At 38.6% G+C, this 18,527-nt stretch overlaps 1 protein-coding gene across 2 annotated transcripts in view; it reads right to left on the reverse strand.

Annotated features, from left to right (window-relative positions):
* The window catches only part of COL14A1 (collagen type XIV alpha 1 chain), a 216,621-nt gene that overhangs the window by 158,858 nt on the left and 39,236 nt on the right, over positions 1–18,527 (reverse strand). The gene's annotated exons all lie outside the window — the stretch shown is intronic.

The raw sequence follows: 18,527 nt of genomic DNA on the forward strand, positions 1-18,527 counted from the left end.
CAGACGTCTGTAGGGCACTGTACATCATACAAATTTAGAAAGCAGAGGAAAAAGTCTCCAGTGTGAAGGGGGCTCCCCACAGAACTGGCCCCTACTGTGACCACCACAACTAGTATGTGCCATTTGCAAGCATTTAATTGTCTGTCTAACACTTTTTCCCTTCCCACTATAATACACTTAGTACTTAAATGGCCCATGCAAAAAGCATCTCTTTAACAGTAATTTTATACCAATTTTACTGTGCTACTGACATCCTGAGAGAATTTTGTGTTGAAAATACAAGTTAATTCAAGTACCCCTACCTGTCCACAGGGGCTTTGCTCCAGGCCAGTTCCTCCAGAACCAAGCAGCAGAACTGAACCCTTCCCAACCACCCACTGCCCCAGGGTTCTTAAAAAAAGCTTTTCAGTGGATCACCAAAAAACAAACAAAAACAAAAACAAACCCCCTGAATCAGTATAAATCAGTCTACTCTAAACTTATTTATTAATTTGATACTATGAGACTAATTTTCTGGATAACATTTACTTATTTATTTATAAATTTGTATTTAATATTTGCTGTATACCAAGTACTGTTCTGGGCACTCAGGAACACAGCAAAGTTCTTGCCTCCCTGCTGCTTAAATTCTTAGTAAGAAGAAACACAGTCTAGCAAAACCACGTAAGTTCAGATTTTTTAAAGTGCTTTATAAAAATAAACATAATGATATAAAGAGTAATTGTGTATGGGTGGGGGGAGTGGTACTTTGGTGAGAATGACATGAAATTACCAAATCAAAAGTCTTCCTTTTAAACCATATTATTCCTTTTATTCTAATAGCATTCAAATTAACAACCTAATTTGGTTTCTATAGGAATATTTATACCATGTTCATGGGTAAAAGTGTTCGCCAACATAGTTAATGGAAAAAGAAAAGAGAGAATTAACAAAAGCAGACTTTTTCTGTTAGGCAAACTCCTACGCTTCCTTCAAAACCCAGGTCACACTTCACAACTGCATACAGCTTTTCCAACAGTCCTCAGATAGGACTCATTATCTGTCCCTAACTACTGCCTCTTCATTTGGACATGGTTTGCTGTATTCATAACACTAGACTATTATGATTTTCTTTTCCATTTCTATCTCCGTGATTTGACTGAAATCAGTGAGAGAAGAGAAATTTGCATCTTTTTTATTTCCTTTGTCCGGCCCAATTTTTGCCACGAAGCACATCAGTGAAGTACATTGAACTGTGTTGTTATACAGGAATTTCCTCTTTTCACATAATTTATCCTCCAGGAAAGCATTAGAAAATAAACCATGACGGCTCAGTTAAACATAGTTTCTCCTCCCACCCTGGCTCACTACCACACAGGGAAAGTGGATTACAGATATTTCAGGATTGGGGACATTGTATCAGATTTGCCTGTCTTCCTTGCTATTTTTCAAATGCATGAGGCAAAGCTGGAAGAAAGGAAAGCATGTACTATATTTACTCACATTATCTCAGTATGCCCTCAGAAAATCTCACGATGATTTTCACCACAACTGGTTGGATTCATTGGTAGCTTCAAATTATTTTTTCTATGCCACTAGCAAAATACCTAGCTAGGCCATTAATTACACAAGACATCTGAAGGAAAACTGTGGTCACAGAACAATTTTTCACTTAAGCCTCTCATGAGGTTAAGTGCAGATTTCCAAACCAAAAGAAAAGCTCACTTCCAAGACTGGCTTCGGCTACATCCCTGAGGATTTTTTTTTAGAGTTGACACTATTTTACCAATGGTTCTAAAAAGGGCTTTTCAATACATTGGTACATTCTGGTTCTTTCAATGTTCTTGGGGGTGTCATTATTTCCTCATTTTTTAAAAAAGAAATTGAGGTTTAGAGAGACAAGATAATGAATGAATCAGTGTTTACACCGTAGTCAGGACTGGATGCCGGGTCTTCTAAAGGTTTGGTCCAACGTGACTTTTTCTTTTCTTTTCTTTTTTTAAGATTTTATTTATTTATTTGACAGAGAGAGACAGGCGAGAAGGAACACAAGCAGGAGAAGTGGGAGAGGGAGAAGAAGGCTCCCTGCTGAGCAGAGAGCCCGACTCGGGGCTCAGTCCCAGGACCCTGAGATCATGACCTGAGTTGAAGGCAGATGCTTAACCACTGAGCCACCCAGGCGCCCCCAACATGACTTTTTCATCAGACCATGTACCACCATCACAGAAAATGTCCTCACATAATGCGACATGGATGGTCACTAGTTCTCTGTCCTACTAATGTTACAAGCTGTCCATATAGCAGGCGGGGAGCAGGAGCTCATCTCAGTTGTGTTTATTGACATGAATCAGAGTGAGCTTAGCACTCATTTCCTCTAGTCCTAGTGGAGACTTCCATTCAAGGCATCCTTGACAGATGACTACCCTACCTAAAACAGCACCCCCACCCATTCTGTTATTTATTATTTATTTATTTATTTATTTAGCAGGACTTCTTACTTTGTAGTAGAATGGTTAATTTTATGTATCAACTTGACGGGTCCACAGGGGGCCTGGATTTTTGGTTGAAGGTCATTCTGAGTGTGTCGGTGGGGGCTGTTTCGGGATGACATTAGCATTTGCATCTACAGACTAAATACTTTCCTCATCCAATTGACTGAAAACCCGAGCAGAGCAAAAGACGGAGGAAAAGGGACCTGCGCCTGCCTAGCTGCCTTGAGCTGCAACAGTGGCCCCACCTGAAACATTGCCTGTTCTTGGACCCCGAGCCTGCCGGTTTTCAGACTAAAACTTACACCATCAGCTCTCCTGCGTCTCCAGATTGCTGACTGCAGACCTGGGGACTTCTTAGCCTCCAAAATCCTGTGAGCCTATTCCTTATAATAAATCTCTTTATATCTATATCTACACATACATAGACACAGAGAGAGATAGGTATAGATATGGATAGATATTGATATAGATATATAGTTATCATAGTTACATAGTTATATATACATGTAGTTATTTATTTATTGACTGCAGCAAATAGTGGTCATTGCTTCTTTTTTTTACAGTAATAAAAAGACCTGCCATGTAGTGACTGCTTTCACCAGGAGCTTTGCATGTATCTTTTCCATTCAAGCCCCATATTCATCCTACAAGGTAGGTGTTTTTCTCGCTCCACTGAAAAAAGAGGTTAGAAACTTAGAAAGGTTGAGTAATTGGCCCATCATCACACACTGAGCAGGTGGAAAAGAAATTCAAATCCAGGACTGATGCCAAAGCCTGAACTGCTTCGCTATTGTCCTAAGCAGCTTCCTTCACAGAAGAATTTGCAAGGAAGGAATGGAAGAAGGGAGGATTAAGGAAGGAAGAAAGGTAGGAAGGAATGAAGGAAGCAAGGAAGGAAGAAAGGAATGAGGAAGGGAGGGCGGAGGAAGAAAGGTAAGAAAGGGAAGGAGGGAGAGAGGGAGCCATTAAAAAGAGGATGAGGTTGCCTGGGCGGCTCAATCAGTTGGGCATCTGCCTTCAGCTCAGGTCATGATCCCAGGACCTGGGATCGAGCCCCACGTTGGGTTCCCTGCTCAGCGGTGAACCTGTTTCTCCCTCTCCCTCTACCTGTTGCTTCCCTGCTTATCCTCCCTCTGTCGAATAAAATCTTTAAAAAAAATAAATAAAATAAAAAGAGCTTGAAATAAAAATCATACCCTCTTGCCTTCTAACCAAAAGAACATCTCAGCAGTCACTCGGAGCCCTGCCCAGGGCTCCCTCAGAGCCCAGCAGTAACTGACAGTCCCATAAACATCACTTTCATTACCTTTCTCCTCTGCTCAAAGGCTATAAGGGACCAAGAGAAGACAATAAGCTGTCTTCAAATGTTTAAAGGACTGTCATACAAAAGATGGGTTAGTAGTGTTCTGTATGTCCACAAGGAAACAGATTTCAACTCAATTCAAGAAAGCACGAATAGTCAAGATTTCCCTAGATCACAAGGAAACAGTGAGATCTCTGTCAATGAGCAGATGGAGGTTAACCATTAAGGGCATGACGGGGGCTTCTCAACCACCCTCTCAACTGGCGGAACTCCATGGTTCTCCAAGCACCTGGCAATTCTACATTTTAAGATAACTTAACCTAAGGTATACATGGTGCTCTTCAAAGCTTTCCATAATATAAGTCCACTTGATCTGTCCCTATTGATTTCACACTTCATGCCAATAAAACTGCCCTCATTTCCCCCCCAAATGGTCCCATCTCTCAGACTTCTGACTCAATTTTTATCTCCCCTTCTGTCTCCACCATTTCTATCCTTTCTAACCTTTACTTACCCCTATGCAAAACACCTAAAATAGATTTTACTTCCTTGGAAAATATATGGTCCTTTAAAAATACTTTCATATAGAGTTTGCTTTAACATTTATTTGTACAATTATCTGGTTATTTCCTGATTTTTCTAAGATAATACAGACTCAAGAGAGGTTGTTTCACCCGAACATCTTTATTTAAGAACAAAACTTGCTCAACGTCCCAAGCCAGGGTACTGCATTCACATTTATTTTCACGTCTGCATATAGTACTACATGACTTGGGCGTGCGTTCATGTTGGTTCTTAGGTGATTTTCTGAAAAATGCAATGACTCAATCATCTCTGTAATTCCAATTCATCCATAACAAACAGATTCTGACATTTTGCGATTTCTAAGGCTGAGATCCCTACTCAATCTGACAGCAACAGTCAGGCCTGCGGGTGTAGACACAAGAGGTTTAATACAAAATTCTTAGATAAGAAGGAAGGTATCAGTCAGACAAACCCAAGCATTCCTACAGGGGACAGACTCTACCAAAGTCTTTAGCAGGACCCATAGCTCTAAGATATCTGATTAAAAAAGGAAAAACCCATACATTACAAGTTCTTTTAAAAATGAGGGACTTGAGGGGCACATGGGTGGCTTAGTCAGTTAAGCGTCTGCCTTCGGCTCAGGTCATGATCCCAGGGTCCTGGGATGGAGCCCCCACATTGGACTCCCTGCTCAGCGGGGAGCCTGCTTCTCCCTCTCCTTCCGCCCCCCCCAAGCCCTGCTGTGTGCACGCTCTCTCACTCATCGCTCTCATTCACCACTCTCTATCTCAAATAAATAAATAAAATCTTTTAAAAAATGAGGACATTTGAAAACTTTTTTAAGGAAGAACTCTGTTCTCTTCCTAACAGAGAAGTCACAGGCGAGAATGATAAAATTTGCTGGAGGCCCTCAGACAAGGTGTGAAAATCCTTCTAAAATGTCTTAGCAAGCCTGGGGGACAGGAGGACTAAAAGAGCTAGAAGTCTATTGCTAGGAGAATCTCATCCCCTCGCCCTCAGGAAATCTTGTCATTTTATATACACAGGTATAACATACTCTGCAGGTATTCAATGATTATTTTCTGAATCACTGATCCTACCTCTTGTCCCTCTAAATTCCTGAAAATATCAACTGTGATGCTTCACATCAAGGAAAAAACCCCCAGAAATCAGCTTTCTGCTTTTTTATGATAAAAACATTCTTTCCGTTTACACAGTCTTCCTGAATCTTCCCCACAGGATTGTGACCCTCTCTCCTTGAGTCTAAAACAAGCTGCATTCAAATATTCAACAAAGAGCAGTTGATAATGTGAGACACTCTGTTGCATTCTGTATGTGATTTTCTCTTCAAAATGAAGACATTAAGGAAGCAGAAAATGGAAAACGGGTTGGAGACTGACAGTCCTTGGGTGCCTGAGATGTCCCAGGCCTGTCATCCCTGTGCCAGAGGCTCATCCTCACATCCTTGACTTTAGTTACTCTGCTTTTGCCGATGAAGAAATTAGGGCTCCGAGAGGTCAGTAGTCCTCCCTTATCCTGCGGTCATCACGGTCTAGAAGCAGATGATTCTCCCTCTGAGGTATCATCAGAAGGTCAACGGGAGCCTAACCCTTCAACACAGTGCCTAGGTCATTCCCCTCACTTCGTCTCATCACGCCAGCATTTTATCTCTCACCCCATCACAAGGAAAGGAAGGCGGGTATAGGACTGTAAGGTAATTTTGAGAGGGAAAGAGAGACCACATTGACAGAACTTTTATCACAGGGTAGTTGTTATAATGGTTCTATTTTATTAGTAGTTCTTGTTGTTAATCTCTCACTGTGCCTAATTTACAAATTAAGCTTTATCATAGGTATGCACAAATAGGGAAAAGGATTGTATCTAGAGTGTTCAGTACCATATGTGGTTTCAAACACCCACTGGGGGGTCTTGGAACACATCCCCCGCAGATAAAGGGGGGACCCCTGTATGCCTAAGGTTGGACGGCTAGGTAGCAAGTGAGGGAAGATTTCACTCCAAGAGATGTTTGACCGCAAGGCCTGGGTGTTGTATTCTAAGCCACAGTGATCTCACAAAGTAATGAGGAAAATAAGGGTGAAAAGAGAAATTCAATATGTGAAGGAAAAAGTATTCTGATAAAAATGTTTTTATTTATTCTCTTAAACCTTAGGCTGGAAAGCAATTCATATCCTCTTCTGAAGTCTACTTTGAGCATGTTTACACAGACTCAGGGACCTATGATGTATCTCAGACCTTATACCTGATAGAGCATTCTTTGCTTGCTCTGTGCTTCTGTGAAATGTTCTGGAATGCTTGATGGGAAGAAGTGAGGGGCAGAGGGCCATAATTATATCACAGCTTCTCCATTAACACAGTTGTAACAGATGAGGATTTCTCAACCTTTTTTTTTAAATTAATAAATTTGTTTCTTCCTAAGACACATCAGCAGTTTATTAAGCAAGCTGAACTTGCTGAACTTCTCAACCTTTTCCTTACTAAACTAATAAATAAAATTACTTAACATCACTTTTTAAAAACAGTAGGGTTTTTTCATGGAGGAGGGGCAGAGAAGGAGATAGAATCGTAAGCAGGCTCCACACCCAGTGCAGAGCCCAACAGGGGACTCAATCCAACAACCCTGAGATCATGACTTGAGCTGAAATCAAGAGTCAGATGCTTCACTGACGGAGCCACCCAGGCGCCCCTAAAAACAGGGTTTTGTTTAATAAACCAAAAAGCTGAGGAGCACATAAGAGCACACAGCTAGATCTCTGTCACTGAGAAATGGTTTCAACCAGTCCTTCCACTCCTCCTCGTTCTGATTTTGTCTTTTAAAGTCTTATCTTTGAATCTGGCATTCTACATTTTCCCCAACAAGGACTCAGGGTGTGACTATCTACTTAAGCTCTTCAGAACTCTGCTCTATGTGATCCCTTCTCAAATCTACATATTCTCTTTTTCATAGTCTGTCATAGTCTGTCAATCCCTTCTCTCGCTTTGAATATTTCCATGACTTTAACAATATTGTTTATTTAATCGTCTTCATGTCACCATTCCATAATTGAAATCCATGGGATTCTGAGACCACCCTTTTTGTGTCTTCTGATTCTTACTCATGGCACATAGTTTACTTCTGTGTTTGAAAAGTTTGGATTCCAACCTCTTTCTTGGCATTGCTTTATCCATGGCCATCTTTAGCAATTGAGTTATAGGTCATGTCTCAAATGGGTGGGTTTTGTGTTTGCATCTGCCAGGCACCTTACTTTTGCCAACTCTGAGCAATTTTTATAGTAATCTTTTGAATGGGAGGATCCCAGAGCATTTGAAGAGTGTGAATTTGAATTCTTGATTTGAACATAGTATAGGCCCATGGTTATCAATTCCCAAGATGTTATCCCTCACTCAGGGCACAGGCATAGACAGAAAGGCTTCCACAAATTCTCCCTGTGCATATTTTAGTCCATCCTGGTGCTGTTGCTAGTACACTGTATCAGCTGTCTAGATAACAGTAATTATAACAATAAAGAGAAAAAGAAAAAGGAGGAAGGGGACAGGGAAGCAGAAGAAGCAGGAAAAGGAGGAGGAAGAGCATCTATTGAGCATGTCTAAGGGCCAGGCACCCACCTAAACATTTTATTGCGTGAATGCCAGCACACAACCTAACTCCAACGTCCAGTTTGTGAATGAACCAAATCCCTCCCCTCTCACCTGCAAGAGTCAAGATCTAACCAGCATTAATCTCCAAGCCCCACCCATTCTCCTTTGTTGTCACTGATCTTCCGACTCCTGCCTTCCCAAAATTCAGATCCCCAGCAATCCCATTCTTGTCAAATTGAACTCCTAGCCCTGAGCTTGGTAGATCTAAGACCCAGAATAACTGGTGGGAAAGGTAGTAAAATTTCTAATTTATCTCTTAACACTGAGCCAAGAAACTGTAAAATTAACAGAAAATAAGCAAATCTATTAAATAATAATAAAAAAAAAACCCTTCAGAATAATCATGTTTCCTGGCTGTGCTCAACCACAATGACGATATATAATGCAGACCCGACTCTTCTCCAAAAATAACACCACAGGCACCAAGTCCCTGCCAGACTACGTTAGTAGAATGAGGGTAGGATCCTGCCTACTGGGAGCATCAGTGATTCCCAGTGCCCAACACAGAGCTCAGCACTACGGGGGTAACTGCCAAACCTCCTCTGTGCATTTATTGTTAAATCAATAACACGAAAGACTGATCTTTGGTTAAATTGATTCATGCAAACTCTACATTGCGATATCAGTAGCCAATATGTATGTAGCACTTACTAAGTTCTAGGTCCTTGACACATGTTAACTGATTTAATCCTCACAATCAAATTTTGGGAGTGGTCATGTCTCGGATTTGAAAAGAAGTCAAATGGGCTAGATAGTATGAGAAGCTACATCCACTGAAGGCTTATGTGGGGGAGCACATCTATGCAATCCTTATTGGAAATATCAACACATACTAGCTGTTCTCAGAAAAGCAATTAAATCACTCAGTTCATCAAATGATTCTGTTCCATAACATTCAAAAGCAAGGAACAGCAACGTTTTTCTGAAAAGGGTGGGATAGGAAATGTTTTAGTCTTTGCAGGTCACAGGATACCTGTTGCACCGCTCAGCATGGGTTTTGTGGGAAAGCAGCTGCAGACAATGCGTAAACGATCGAACCCAGCGGTGTTCCAATAAAAGTTTATATAAGAAAACAGGACTGTATGTGAGCCATAGTTTGCCACTCCTCAAAAGAATAACTTGCACTCATTTCATTTTTTCCCCCATGGGAAAAAGACCCTCCCCTGATCTTCTCATTGTAGAAAACTTAAAAAAAAAATTCATTATAAAAAAGCAAAGCGGGGGGCGCCTGGGTGGCTCAGTGGGTTAAAGCCTCTACCTTTGGCTCAGGTCATGATCCCAGGGTCCTGGGTTCGAGCCCCGCTGCTCAGAGGGGAGCCTGCTTCCTCCTCACTCTCTGCCTGCCTCTCTGCCTACTTGTGATCTCTCTCTTGGTCAAATAAATAAATAAAATCTTAAAAAAAAAAAAAAAGAAAGCAAAGCGGGTCAGAGGTCTTAATTGAAAAACCACAAAAAGGGGGAAAAAAACCTTCTATATAACTTTTCCTATCTGTTTCATAATCTCTTTCAATCAGGTTCTGCATTCTTGTGCAAAACACCACGAATAACTGAAGAAAGATGTTTGGACAACAAAGGAGAAATAGCCGTTGAGGCAGACACTCCAGTATTATGCTCAAAGGCAAATACCGCTTGTGTTTGTGAGTTTGTCTTGGATTATTGAAGAAACATGTACGGTCAATTGAAAGCAAGTAACTCTTTCACTGCACAGCAATTTCTGTGAAGGATCTTAGCTCTTCCCATGTAAACGAGAATTCCAAACTATGTGAAATATGTCTGATTGTATCTCACCCACTATCAGTGTGGACTCTTGGACCAACAACTGTAGACTGTAAACACAATAAGGAGCACCAGAGTTCAATGTGAAACATGGGACTGACACACTTGGAAGAGGGGATGTGGCAAGTGGTACATTACGACTCGGGTGGGGAAGGCCTTCTTGTTGCCTGCAGGCCCTGGGGATATTCTTCTCCAATCATCTGGGAGCCCTAACTCTTGCCTGGATTGTCACCACTGTTGACAACTTACTTTTTAAGAAAATCCTCCCCAGCTCCGCACACACCTCACAGGAGCTCCTGCCAAAAACAGGAAGCCACTTCCTCTTCCACAAAACCCCTGACTGTCTTTGCCCTAGTCCAGGTCCTGATGACTGCAAGAAACACCTTGAAATAGCTCCTCCTATAGAGGGGAAGGCCCCTCCATAATCATGTTTATTTTTTTATAAAGATGTTATTTATTTGACAGAGAGAGAGAGCATAAGCAGGGGGAGCGGCAGAGGGAGAGGGAGAAGCAGGCTCCTTGTTGAGCTCCTTGTTGAGCAGGGAGCCCGATGCAGGGCTTCATCCCAGGACCCTGGGGTCATGACCTGAGCTGAAGGCAGACGCTTAACGACTGAGCCACCCAGGTGCCCCCATAATTGCGTTTAGTGAGTAAAGCAAATGCACCGCTGGTGGAATAAATGGTCCTTCATGTGTTCATTCACAGTTATCGAAGCATGTGTCTAAGAGATTCTTACTTTTTCATTGTCCATTTTCCTGTATTTAATTCATGTCACTGATCTTTCATTTTAAAGTGCAGGAGGAAGGTGAATCAGGGAAAAAAATAAAGAATTAGGATATTTAGGAATATCAAGCTATAGCTAAATTCTGGGGCCAACTCTAATCCATGGATAGAAGATAGATTTCACCTTGAGTGCCATTCTTTAAGCATTGCATGGTGAAGAATGCTAAGCCAAAACTCGCTGAGAACTGACATGCAAAATGCTCCAGAAAAATATGTACAAATCTGTTTTTTTTTTTTTAAAGAAACATAAAGATAAATCAGAAACTAATGAGTTTGGTCATTTAGAAGGAGTGAGTAAAGCTAGGTAGATGAAACAAGGACAGTGACACTTCTTTTGAGTGTTACCCTTTTGTATAATTATTTTGCTCTCGGAACCACATTCATGTTTACACACTCATAAGTTAACCCAGCTGTATTAAAAATGAATGACAAAACCATAATGAAGAGGGAAGAAAAGAACTAACCCAAGATCCTTTTGGACACAGATATTTCATTATAGATCCATGCTAAAGGCAAACAATTGAACTCTAATAGATTTTTTCTTTTTACCATGTATATAGATTAGAAATTCTAAAAACACTTTTATGATCGAACATGGAAGCAGATATATTTAAGATATTGGGGCCATGTTTCCCAACTGTCTTGCAAAAGGGTGATAAACATGGAAAGGGGAGGCTAGCATGAATCCTGTGAGATGGGTCTAAGGTAGATATAAGAAAAAATGATGATACAGATGATAGACAAATAGGGGTGTGTGGGGGGGTGTACATGTGTACCCTTAGCTAAGAGGACCTAGAAGTAACAAAAATCTAGAGGCGGTAAGCACATCCAGTGGCTACATCTTGGTTTCTAAATACCATACTCCATGAGAAGAATCCAGGATTTCTTGAAGGACTGATGGATTTCATAGTAGGACAGAAAAAATGCAAGACTCTGGAATATAAGATTTATGCCAGAAGGTAGGAAAAGGTTAAAGAATGATAGGCATAGGGGACAGCTGGACATAGCTCCCACTGAACAAATCTGGAAGTATTTGAGCTTTGAAATAAATAATGATAGTACTGGATTATAATCCATACCATAAAATAAGAATCCATGAGTCCATATTGATACAAACAGACAAACAAATGTGGGGGAAGAGAAATATCTCCCTTACAGTAGAAAGCCAGCTAACACATGCAGAGTAAACAATGGAGTCAGGAAAATTACCATTTTCTAAACAGTATAGTAGTAACTGATTGAGACAAGAGTCATCAGTGAATATTAAAACAAGTGGGTGAAATTTTAACAGGAAAAACAATATTTTCATAGTCTCAAAATATCTTCTCACAGTTTATGTATTGCAAGGGGAAATAGACTTCATATTAACCGGGAGTTTACAAGTCAGGAAGTTCAGCTTTAATGGTCATAGAGGACCAAGAAACAAGACATGGAATGACTTCAGTGTGGGAGGTTGGAACTGATACTTCTCAGGTAAAGGCAGCACCCTCAAAAGGTTATATGTTCAGTGAAATGATGGAATAGAAAAATATCTGCTTTCCAGCAAAGACTTTGTATTGGCCTCTGTCTGTGTGGAAGAAAACGATCTCTCCTATGAATTTGTAATTATAGAAAAACTCTGAGTGTCCCAAGACAATTAATAAATATAAATCATTACCACAAAAGGGCACTTCTCTGGAGAGGTCCACTCCTAAACCAAGTTGTGAAGAATTCCCACAACTGAGCTCACAAACCAATGTGACACATCAAACAAGAAAACAAGCACCATGAATGAAAACCAGTACAACAAAAGAAAAAAAGAATTTAGTCCCCAAATACTGTAGATAATATAATTATTGGGCTCAGAATATAAAATAAGTACAATGGATATATTGTAATAATTTAAAAAAACAGTACCATGGAACAAAATACCATAAAAATTACTAGCAAATTTATTAAAGAACTAAATGTAATTTCTAGAAATAAAAGATTTACTCGCTGAAAAGGATGAAAAAGCCTCATTGAAAAGGCTAAAAAGCTGATTTGATAAAGGAAAAGAGATAATTAATGAACTAATAGAAAGGTAAAGGAAATTATCCAAAATGTCATTGATAAAATCAGAGAGGTAAAAATATGAAAATGAAGAGACATTGATCACTGGAGAAGACTTTTTATGAGAAATCTAATTTAAATACAGAGAAAGAGAGGAGAGAAAAAGGAATAGATAACTGAGGGAAAAAAAATATTTGAAGAGCTAAACATTAAGATTTTTCCAGAACGGGTGAAAGAACTCTTAATTCTGGGAACACAAAGAAATCTGTAAGTAGGCTGTTGGAGTGAAACAACAGAATGCCAAAGAAAAAGGAAAGAAAATTTGAAAAGCATCTGGAGAGAAAAGAGAAATTACCTAAAAATGAACATTTAAACTGACAACAGGCTCATCAAAAATGGGAGTCAGAAGATAGTGACACATCTTCCAAATGGCTGGAGACAAGAACTCTCAACCGGGTACCTGGCTAATCTTTCAATATCAGGGGGGAGGGAAAGATATTTTTGGTATGAATAAAATTGAATTTATTAACACAGATCCTCCCTAAAAGAAATTGAACATGTAGAGAAAGTCTGACATACAAGACAGAATCCTGAGTAAATAAATTCATAAACATGGGAAAATCTAGACAAACCCAGGCTGTTAAAATAATAATTATTATAAATATAACTTCATGAGGCAAAAAAAAAAATAAGCTAAACTTAATGTATCTGCCATGAATTATGTGAAATACAGGAGATGGATAACTGAAGTTAAAGTATTACAAAACTTTATGTTGGTTAGGAAATGGTAAACATATGGCTTAGCTTTAGACTTTGATTTTATATGCATGTTAAAATAGTAATTATAACCATACAAAAAATACATAAGGAACCTTTTAGTTTGGAAGGGAGAGAAATGCATTTAAAAAAATTGACCAACACTAAATAAATAAGGCATACAGGAGGGAAAACATAGGGGAAAATGTACAGTAATAGCACAAAATAAGTTGTAAATCCAAGCTTTTCGGTAACTTCAAGATCTAAGTAGACTAAAGTCACCAATCAAAAAACAGAGATTGTAAGAGATATTACAAATCTAACTGAATGCTCTTCACAAGATTACTCACCTTAAACCTTAGGACACAAATAGGGGAAAATATTAAAGGATAGATAATCAATGTGTTATGTCACTACTAAAGAAAATTAAGCCAGGATTTCTATATTAATATTAAATTAAACTGTCTTTCAGTCAAATATTGAATTGCTAAAAAAAAAAAAAAAGAGAACCATTGCCAAAGAAAAAGTCCCTGGAAAATACAACTTTTATTTTACCTGTACCTAGCCCATTATTTAAAGGAAAATTCCTAGGGTTACAAAGAGAAATGGACAAAACAGACATTAGAGAAAGAGATTCAAATTTTCCTCATTGCCCACAATTTAAAGATTTTATTTTATTTTTTATTATTTATTTGACAGACAGAGATCACAAGTAGGCAGAGAAGCAGGCCGAGAGAGAGGAGGAAGCAGGCTCCCTGCTGAGCAGAGAGCCCAATGCGGGGCTCTATCCCAGGACCCTGAGATCATGACCTGAGCCGAAGGCAGAGGCTTTAACCCATTGAGCCACCCAGGCACCCCCTCATTGCCCACAATTTAAACAATAAAATAAGTCTTCACAAATTTTTAAAAACTATTCCAACCACAATGCAATTTGCACAACACCAAAAACACATCAGTATCTTTTTAAAACTCTCCATAAGTTTAGAAGTTAAATAATACAATCCTGGGGCACAGGGGTGGCTCAGCCACTTGAGCATCCAACTCTTGATTTCAGTTCAGATCATGATCTCAGTGTCGTGGGATTGAACCCATGTCAGGCTCTGCGCTCAGTGTGGACTCTGCTTGAGATTCTCTCTCCCTCCCTTTCTACCTCTCTCCCTGCTCATGCACTCTCTAAATAAATAAATAAACATATAAATAATAAATACATTTTAAAAAGAAATTAAATAATACATTTCTAAGTAACTTATGGATCAAAATAAAAAGTCTGCTAGAAATTAGAAAATAGTATGTCCTACATAATAATAATAAATAATAATAAATCTCGAAATCTCATGATATAGCTACAGCACTTGGCTATTTTAGTCTTAAAAGTGGATATAACAAAAAGGAGAATTATTGAAAACTAATGAGATAAAAATCCAATTCAGGATTTATAATATAATGTAATAATAAAATGACACTATAGACAAAGGGTTGACATCCAAGATCTATAAAGAATTCCTCAAACTCAACACACACAAAACAGTTAATAATGTCAAAAAATGGGCAGAAGACATGAGCAGACACTTCTCCAAAGAAGACATACAAATGGCTAACAGACACATGGAAAACTGTTCATCCTCATTAGCCATCAGGGAGATTCAAATCAAAACCACATTGAGATACCACCTTATACCAGTTAAAATGGCCAAAATTAACAAGACAGTAAACAACGTGTGTTGGAGATGATGTGGAGAAAGGGAAACCCTCTTACACTGTTGGCGGGAATGCAAGTTTGTGCCATCACTTTGGAAAACAGTTTGGAGATTCCTTAAGAAATTAAAAATAGAGCTTCCCTAGGACCCTGCAATTGCTGTACTGGGTATTTACCCCAAAGATAGAGAGGTAGTGAAAAGAAGGGCCCCAATGTTCATAGAAGCAATGGCCACAGTTGCCAAACTGTAGAAAGAGTCAAGATGACCTTCAACAGATGAATGGATAAAAAAGATATGGTTCATCTACACAATGGAGTATTATGCCTCCATCAGAAAGGATGAATACCCAACTTTTGTATCAACATGGTCGGGACTGGAGGAGATTATGCTGAGTGAAATAAGTCAAGCAGAGAGAGTCAATTATCATATGGTTTCACTTACTTGTGGAGCATAAGGAATAACATGGAGGCCATGGAGAGATGGAGAGGAGAAGTGAGTTGGGGGAAATCAGAGGGGGAGATGAACCATGAGAGATTGTGGACTCTGAGAAACAAATGGAGTGTTTTGAAGGTGTGGGGAATAGCTGTTGGATGAGTCTTGTGGTGGGTATTGTAGAGGGCACGTATTGCATGGAGCACTAGGTGAGGTACATAAACAGTGAATTTTGGAACCCTGAAAAAAAATTAAATTTAATGTTAAAAAATTAAGTTTAATTTAAAAAATAAAATATATTATATATAAATATAATAAGGAAAGAATAATAGATACAAAAACATATAAATAAGGACACCTTAGGATCAACAAGGTTGAAAATATGCACGTACTACAACTGCATAATTCAATTTCTAGTTATATACTCTAGAGAAGTTCTACTGCATGTGCAGAAGGAAACATTAACAGAAATATTTACAGCATATTTGTAATAGCAAAATATCAGTAACAGTAAGAGTAGAAGGGTTAAATACACTGGAGTACATTTATCCAGTGGGATTCTAGTCTACACAACAAAGAAGATGAGTAAATTGCTTCCACATAAGTCAACATTAATAACTCAAAAAAAAACCCTAACACTGTGTTTAAAAAAAAAGGCAAGTTGCAAAAAGATACCCATGGTATAATAAAATGTATATAAAATTTAAGATACAAATGCATAATTAAAATGTGGTTTCAGGATTCACATATATGTAATAAAATGATAAAGATACATGTAGGAATGATAAACACTGAATTTGGAATAATGGTAGCCTCTAAAGAAGAGGGGAAGGGAATATATAAGGGTATATAAAGAGTTCCAACTATATTTTAATATGTTTATTTTCTTAACTGGACAAAGTCATATATTCCATTTTTTTAAAGATTTTATTTATTTATTTGAGAGAGAGAGTGTGAAAGAGAGACAGCATGAGTGGGGGAAGGGTCAGAAGGAGAAACAGACTCCCTGACGAGCAGGGAGCCCAATGCAGGACTCGATCCTGGGACTCCAGGATCATGACCTGAGCCGAAGGCAGTTGCCCAACCAACTGAGCCACCCAGGTGTCCCTTATTACATTATTTTTATACTTTTTGTATATCTGATACATATTTAACAATAAATTACAACAATATAGTTATATATAAAATTATAAATTATTTGACAAATATTTCATGTTTCATAAGCTAAGAAAATCACAAAGCCAAGACATCCATAAAAGTTAAGACTAGTGTATCTGTCATGAATTTTTAAAAATTATATTAAAAATTCTCAAAAAGCATGAATAAAGTTGCAAGGCAAATAATACACCAAGAGAAGATATATTTAACAATATGACAATACAAGAGGAACAGTTTTAACATCCCAACTGTATAGAAAACTTCTATGTAGTCATAGAAAAAAACAAAAAACACAAACCAAAAGTGGACCAAAAATAGGTAAAAACACCAATGACTGCTGAAGATATGAAAAACAAAAAGGCTCAAACTACGGAAAGAACCTAGATGTCCATCAACAGATGAATGGATAAAGAAGATGTGGTGTATATATACACAATGGAATACTATGCAGCCATCAAAAGAAATGAAATCTTGCCATTTGTGACGACGTGGATGGAACTAGAGGGTATTATGCTTAGCGAAATAAGTCATTCGGAGAAAGACAACTATCATATGATGTCCCTGATATGAGGAAGTCGAGAAGCAACATGGGAGGTTTGGGGGTTAGGAAAAGAATAAATGAAACAAGATGGGATCGGGAGGGAGACAAACCATAAGAGACTCTTAATCTCACAAAACAAACTGAGGGTTGCTGGGTAGGGCGAGGGGGGTGGGGTTATGGACATTGGGGAGGGTATGTGCTATGGTGAGTGCTGTGAAGTGTGTAAACCTGGTGATTCACAGACCTGTACCCGTGGGGCTAATAATACATTCTATGTTAATAAAAAAATAAAAAATAAAAAATAAATAAACAAAAAGGCTCAACTTTACTAGTAATCAAAGAAATATAAATTAAAGCAATGAAACATTATTGGGAAAAATTTTTAAGCATTGAGAATTTCAGATGTTGGGAAGAATTTATGTTTTAAAAATAAACTACTGAAAAAAGTTTATTTTTTAAAAATAAACTTGATAGACCTGATCAAAATAATTTAAAATTTGCACATCCCTTAACCCTGAAATTCCACTTTTATTTTTTAATTTTTTTAAAGATATTATTTATTTGTTTTAGAATGAGAGAGAGCAAGCATGAACAGAAAGAGGAACAGAAGGAAAGGGAGAGCGAATCCCGAGCAGACTCCATACTGAGCACAGAGCCCAGTGCAGGCCTTGATCTCACAACCCTGAGATCACAACCAACCAAAACCAAGAATCAGACCCTCAACTGACTTAGGCACCCAGGCACCCCCCTCACTTTCAGAAATGTAGTGAAAACTATACAGTATCTAAATGCTCATGAGTATGGAAAATAGTTAACATATTTTCTGGGCCTTAAAAGGAATGAGATAGACCAATAATGACAGCTCACATTTTTCCCTGGTAGGTAATATTCTAAGTATTTGACATGTGTCGACACAGTTAATCCCTAAGAAGTCTATGAAATAAATTCCACAGATGGGGAAACGGAGACATAGAAATTAGGATAACCCTTATAAATCACCCAAGTATAAGGCAAAGGCTGGCTTTGAATTCAGGCAGGTAAAATTGCACTGATGCAATCGAACACGAGGCTGTCCTGCCTCCTGTTTGCAGTAACATGGAAAGTTCTCAAAGCAAGAGAAGCAATGCATGGAACAACAAATACATTATGGCAGGCTATGCACACACGCCTGTACATTCACAGAAAAGTGACCAAAAAGTCACATGCCAGAGCATGAAAATAAACACGGGAGTGGGTTGTTGGGTGACAATATTTGTAGCTATTTGCATTTTACATTTTTAATGGCCCATTTAGTTATCTTTGCATTCAGTGAATATTTACTTAGACACCTGTTATGTATCAGATATTACTAGCTACTAAGGAGTCAGAAATGAGCAGAAACAGCCTTGTTCTCTTCG

This window comes from Lontra canadensis, unplaced genomic scaffold (genome assembly GCF_010015895.1).
Source record: "Lontra canadensis isolate GAN:19392208 unplaced genomic scaffold, GSC_riverotter_1.0 scaffold15, whole genome shotgun sequence".
Taxonomy (NCBI): domain Eukaryota; kingdom Metazoa; phylum Chordata; class Mammalia; order Carnivora; family Mustelidae; genus Lontra; species Lontra canadensis.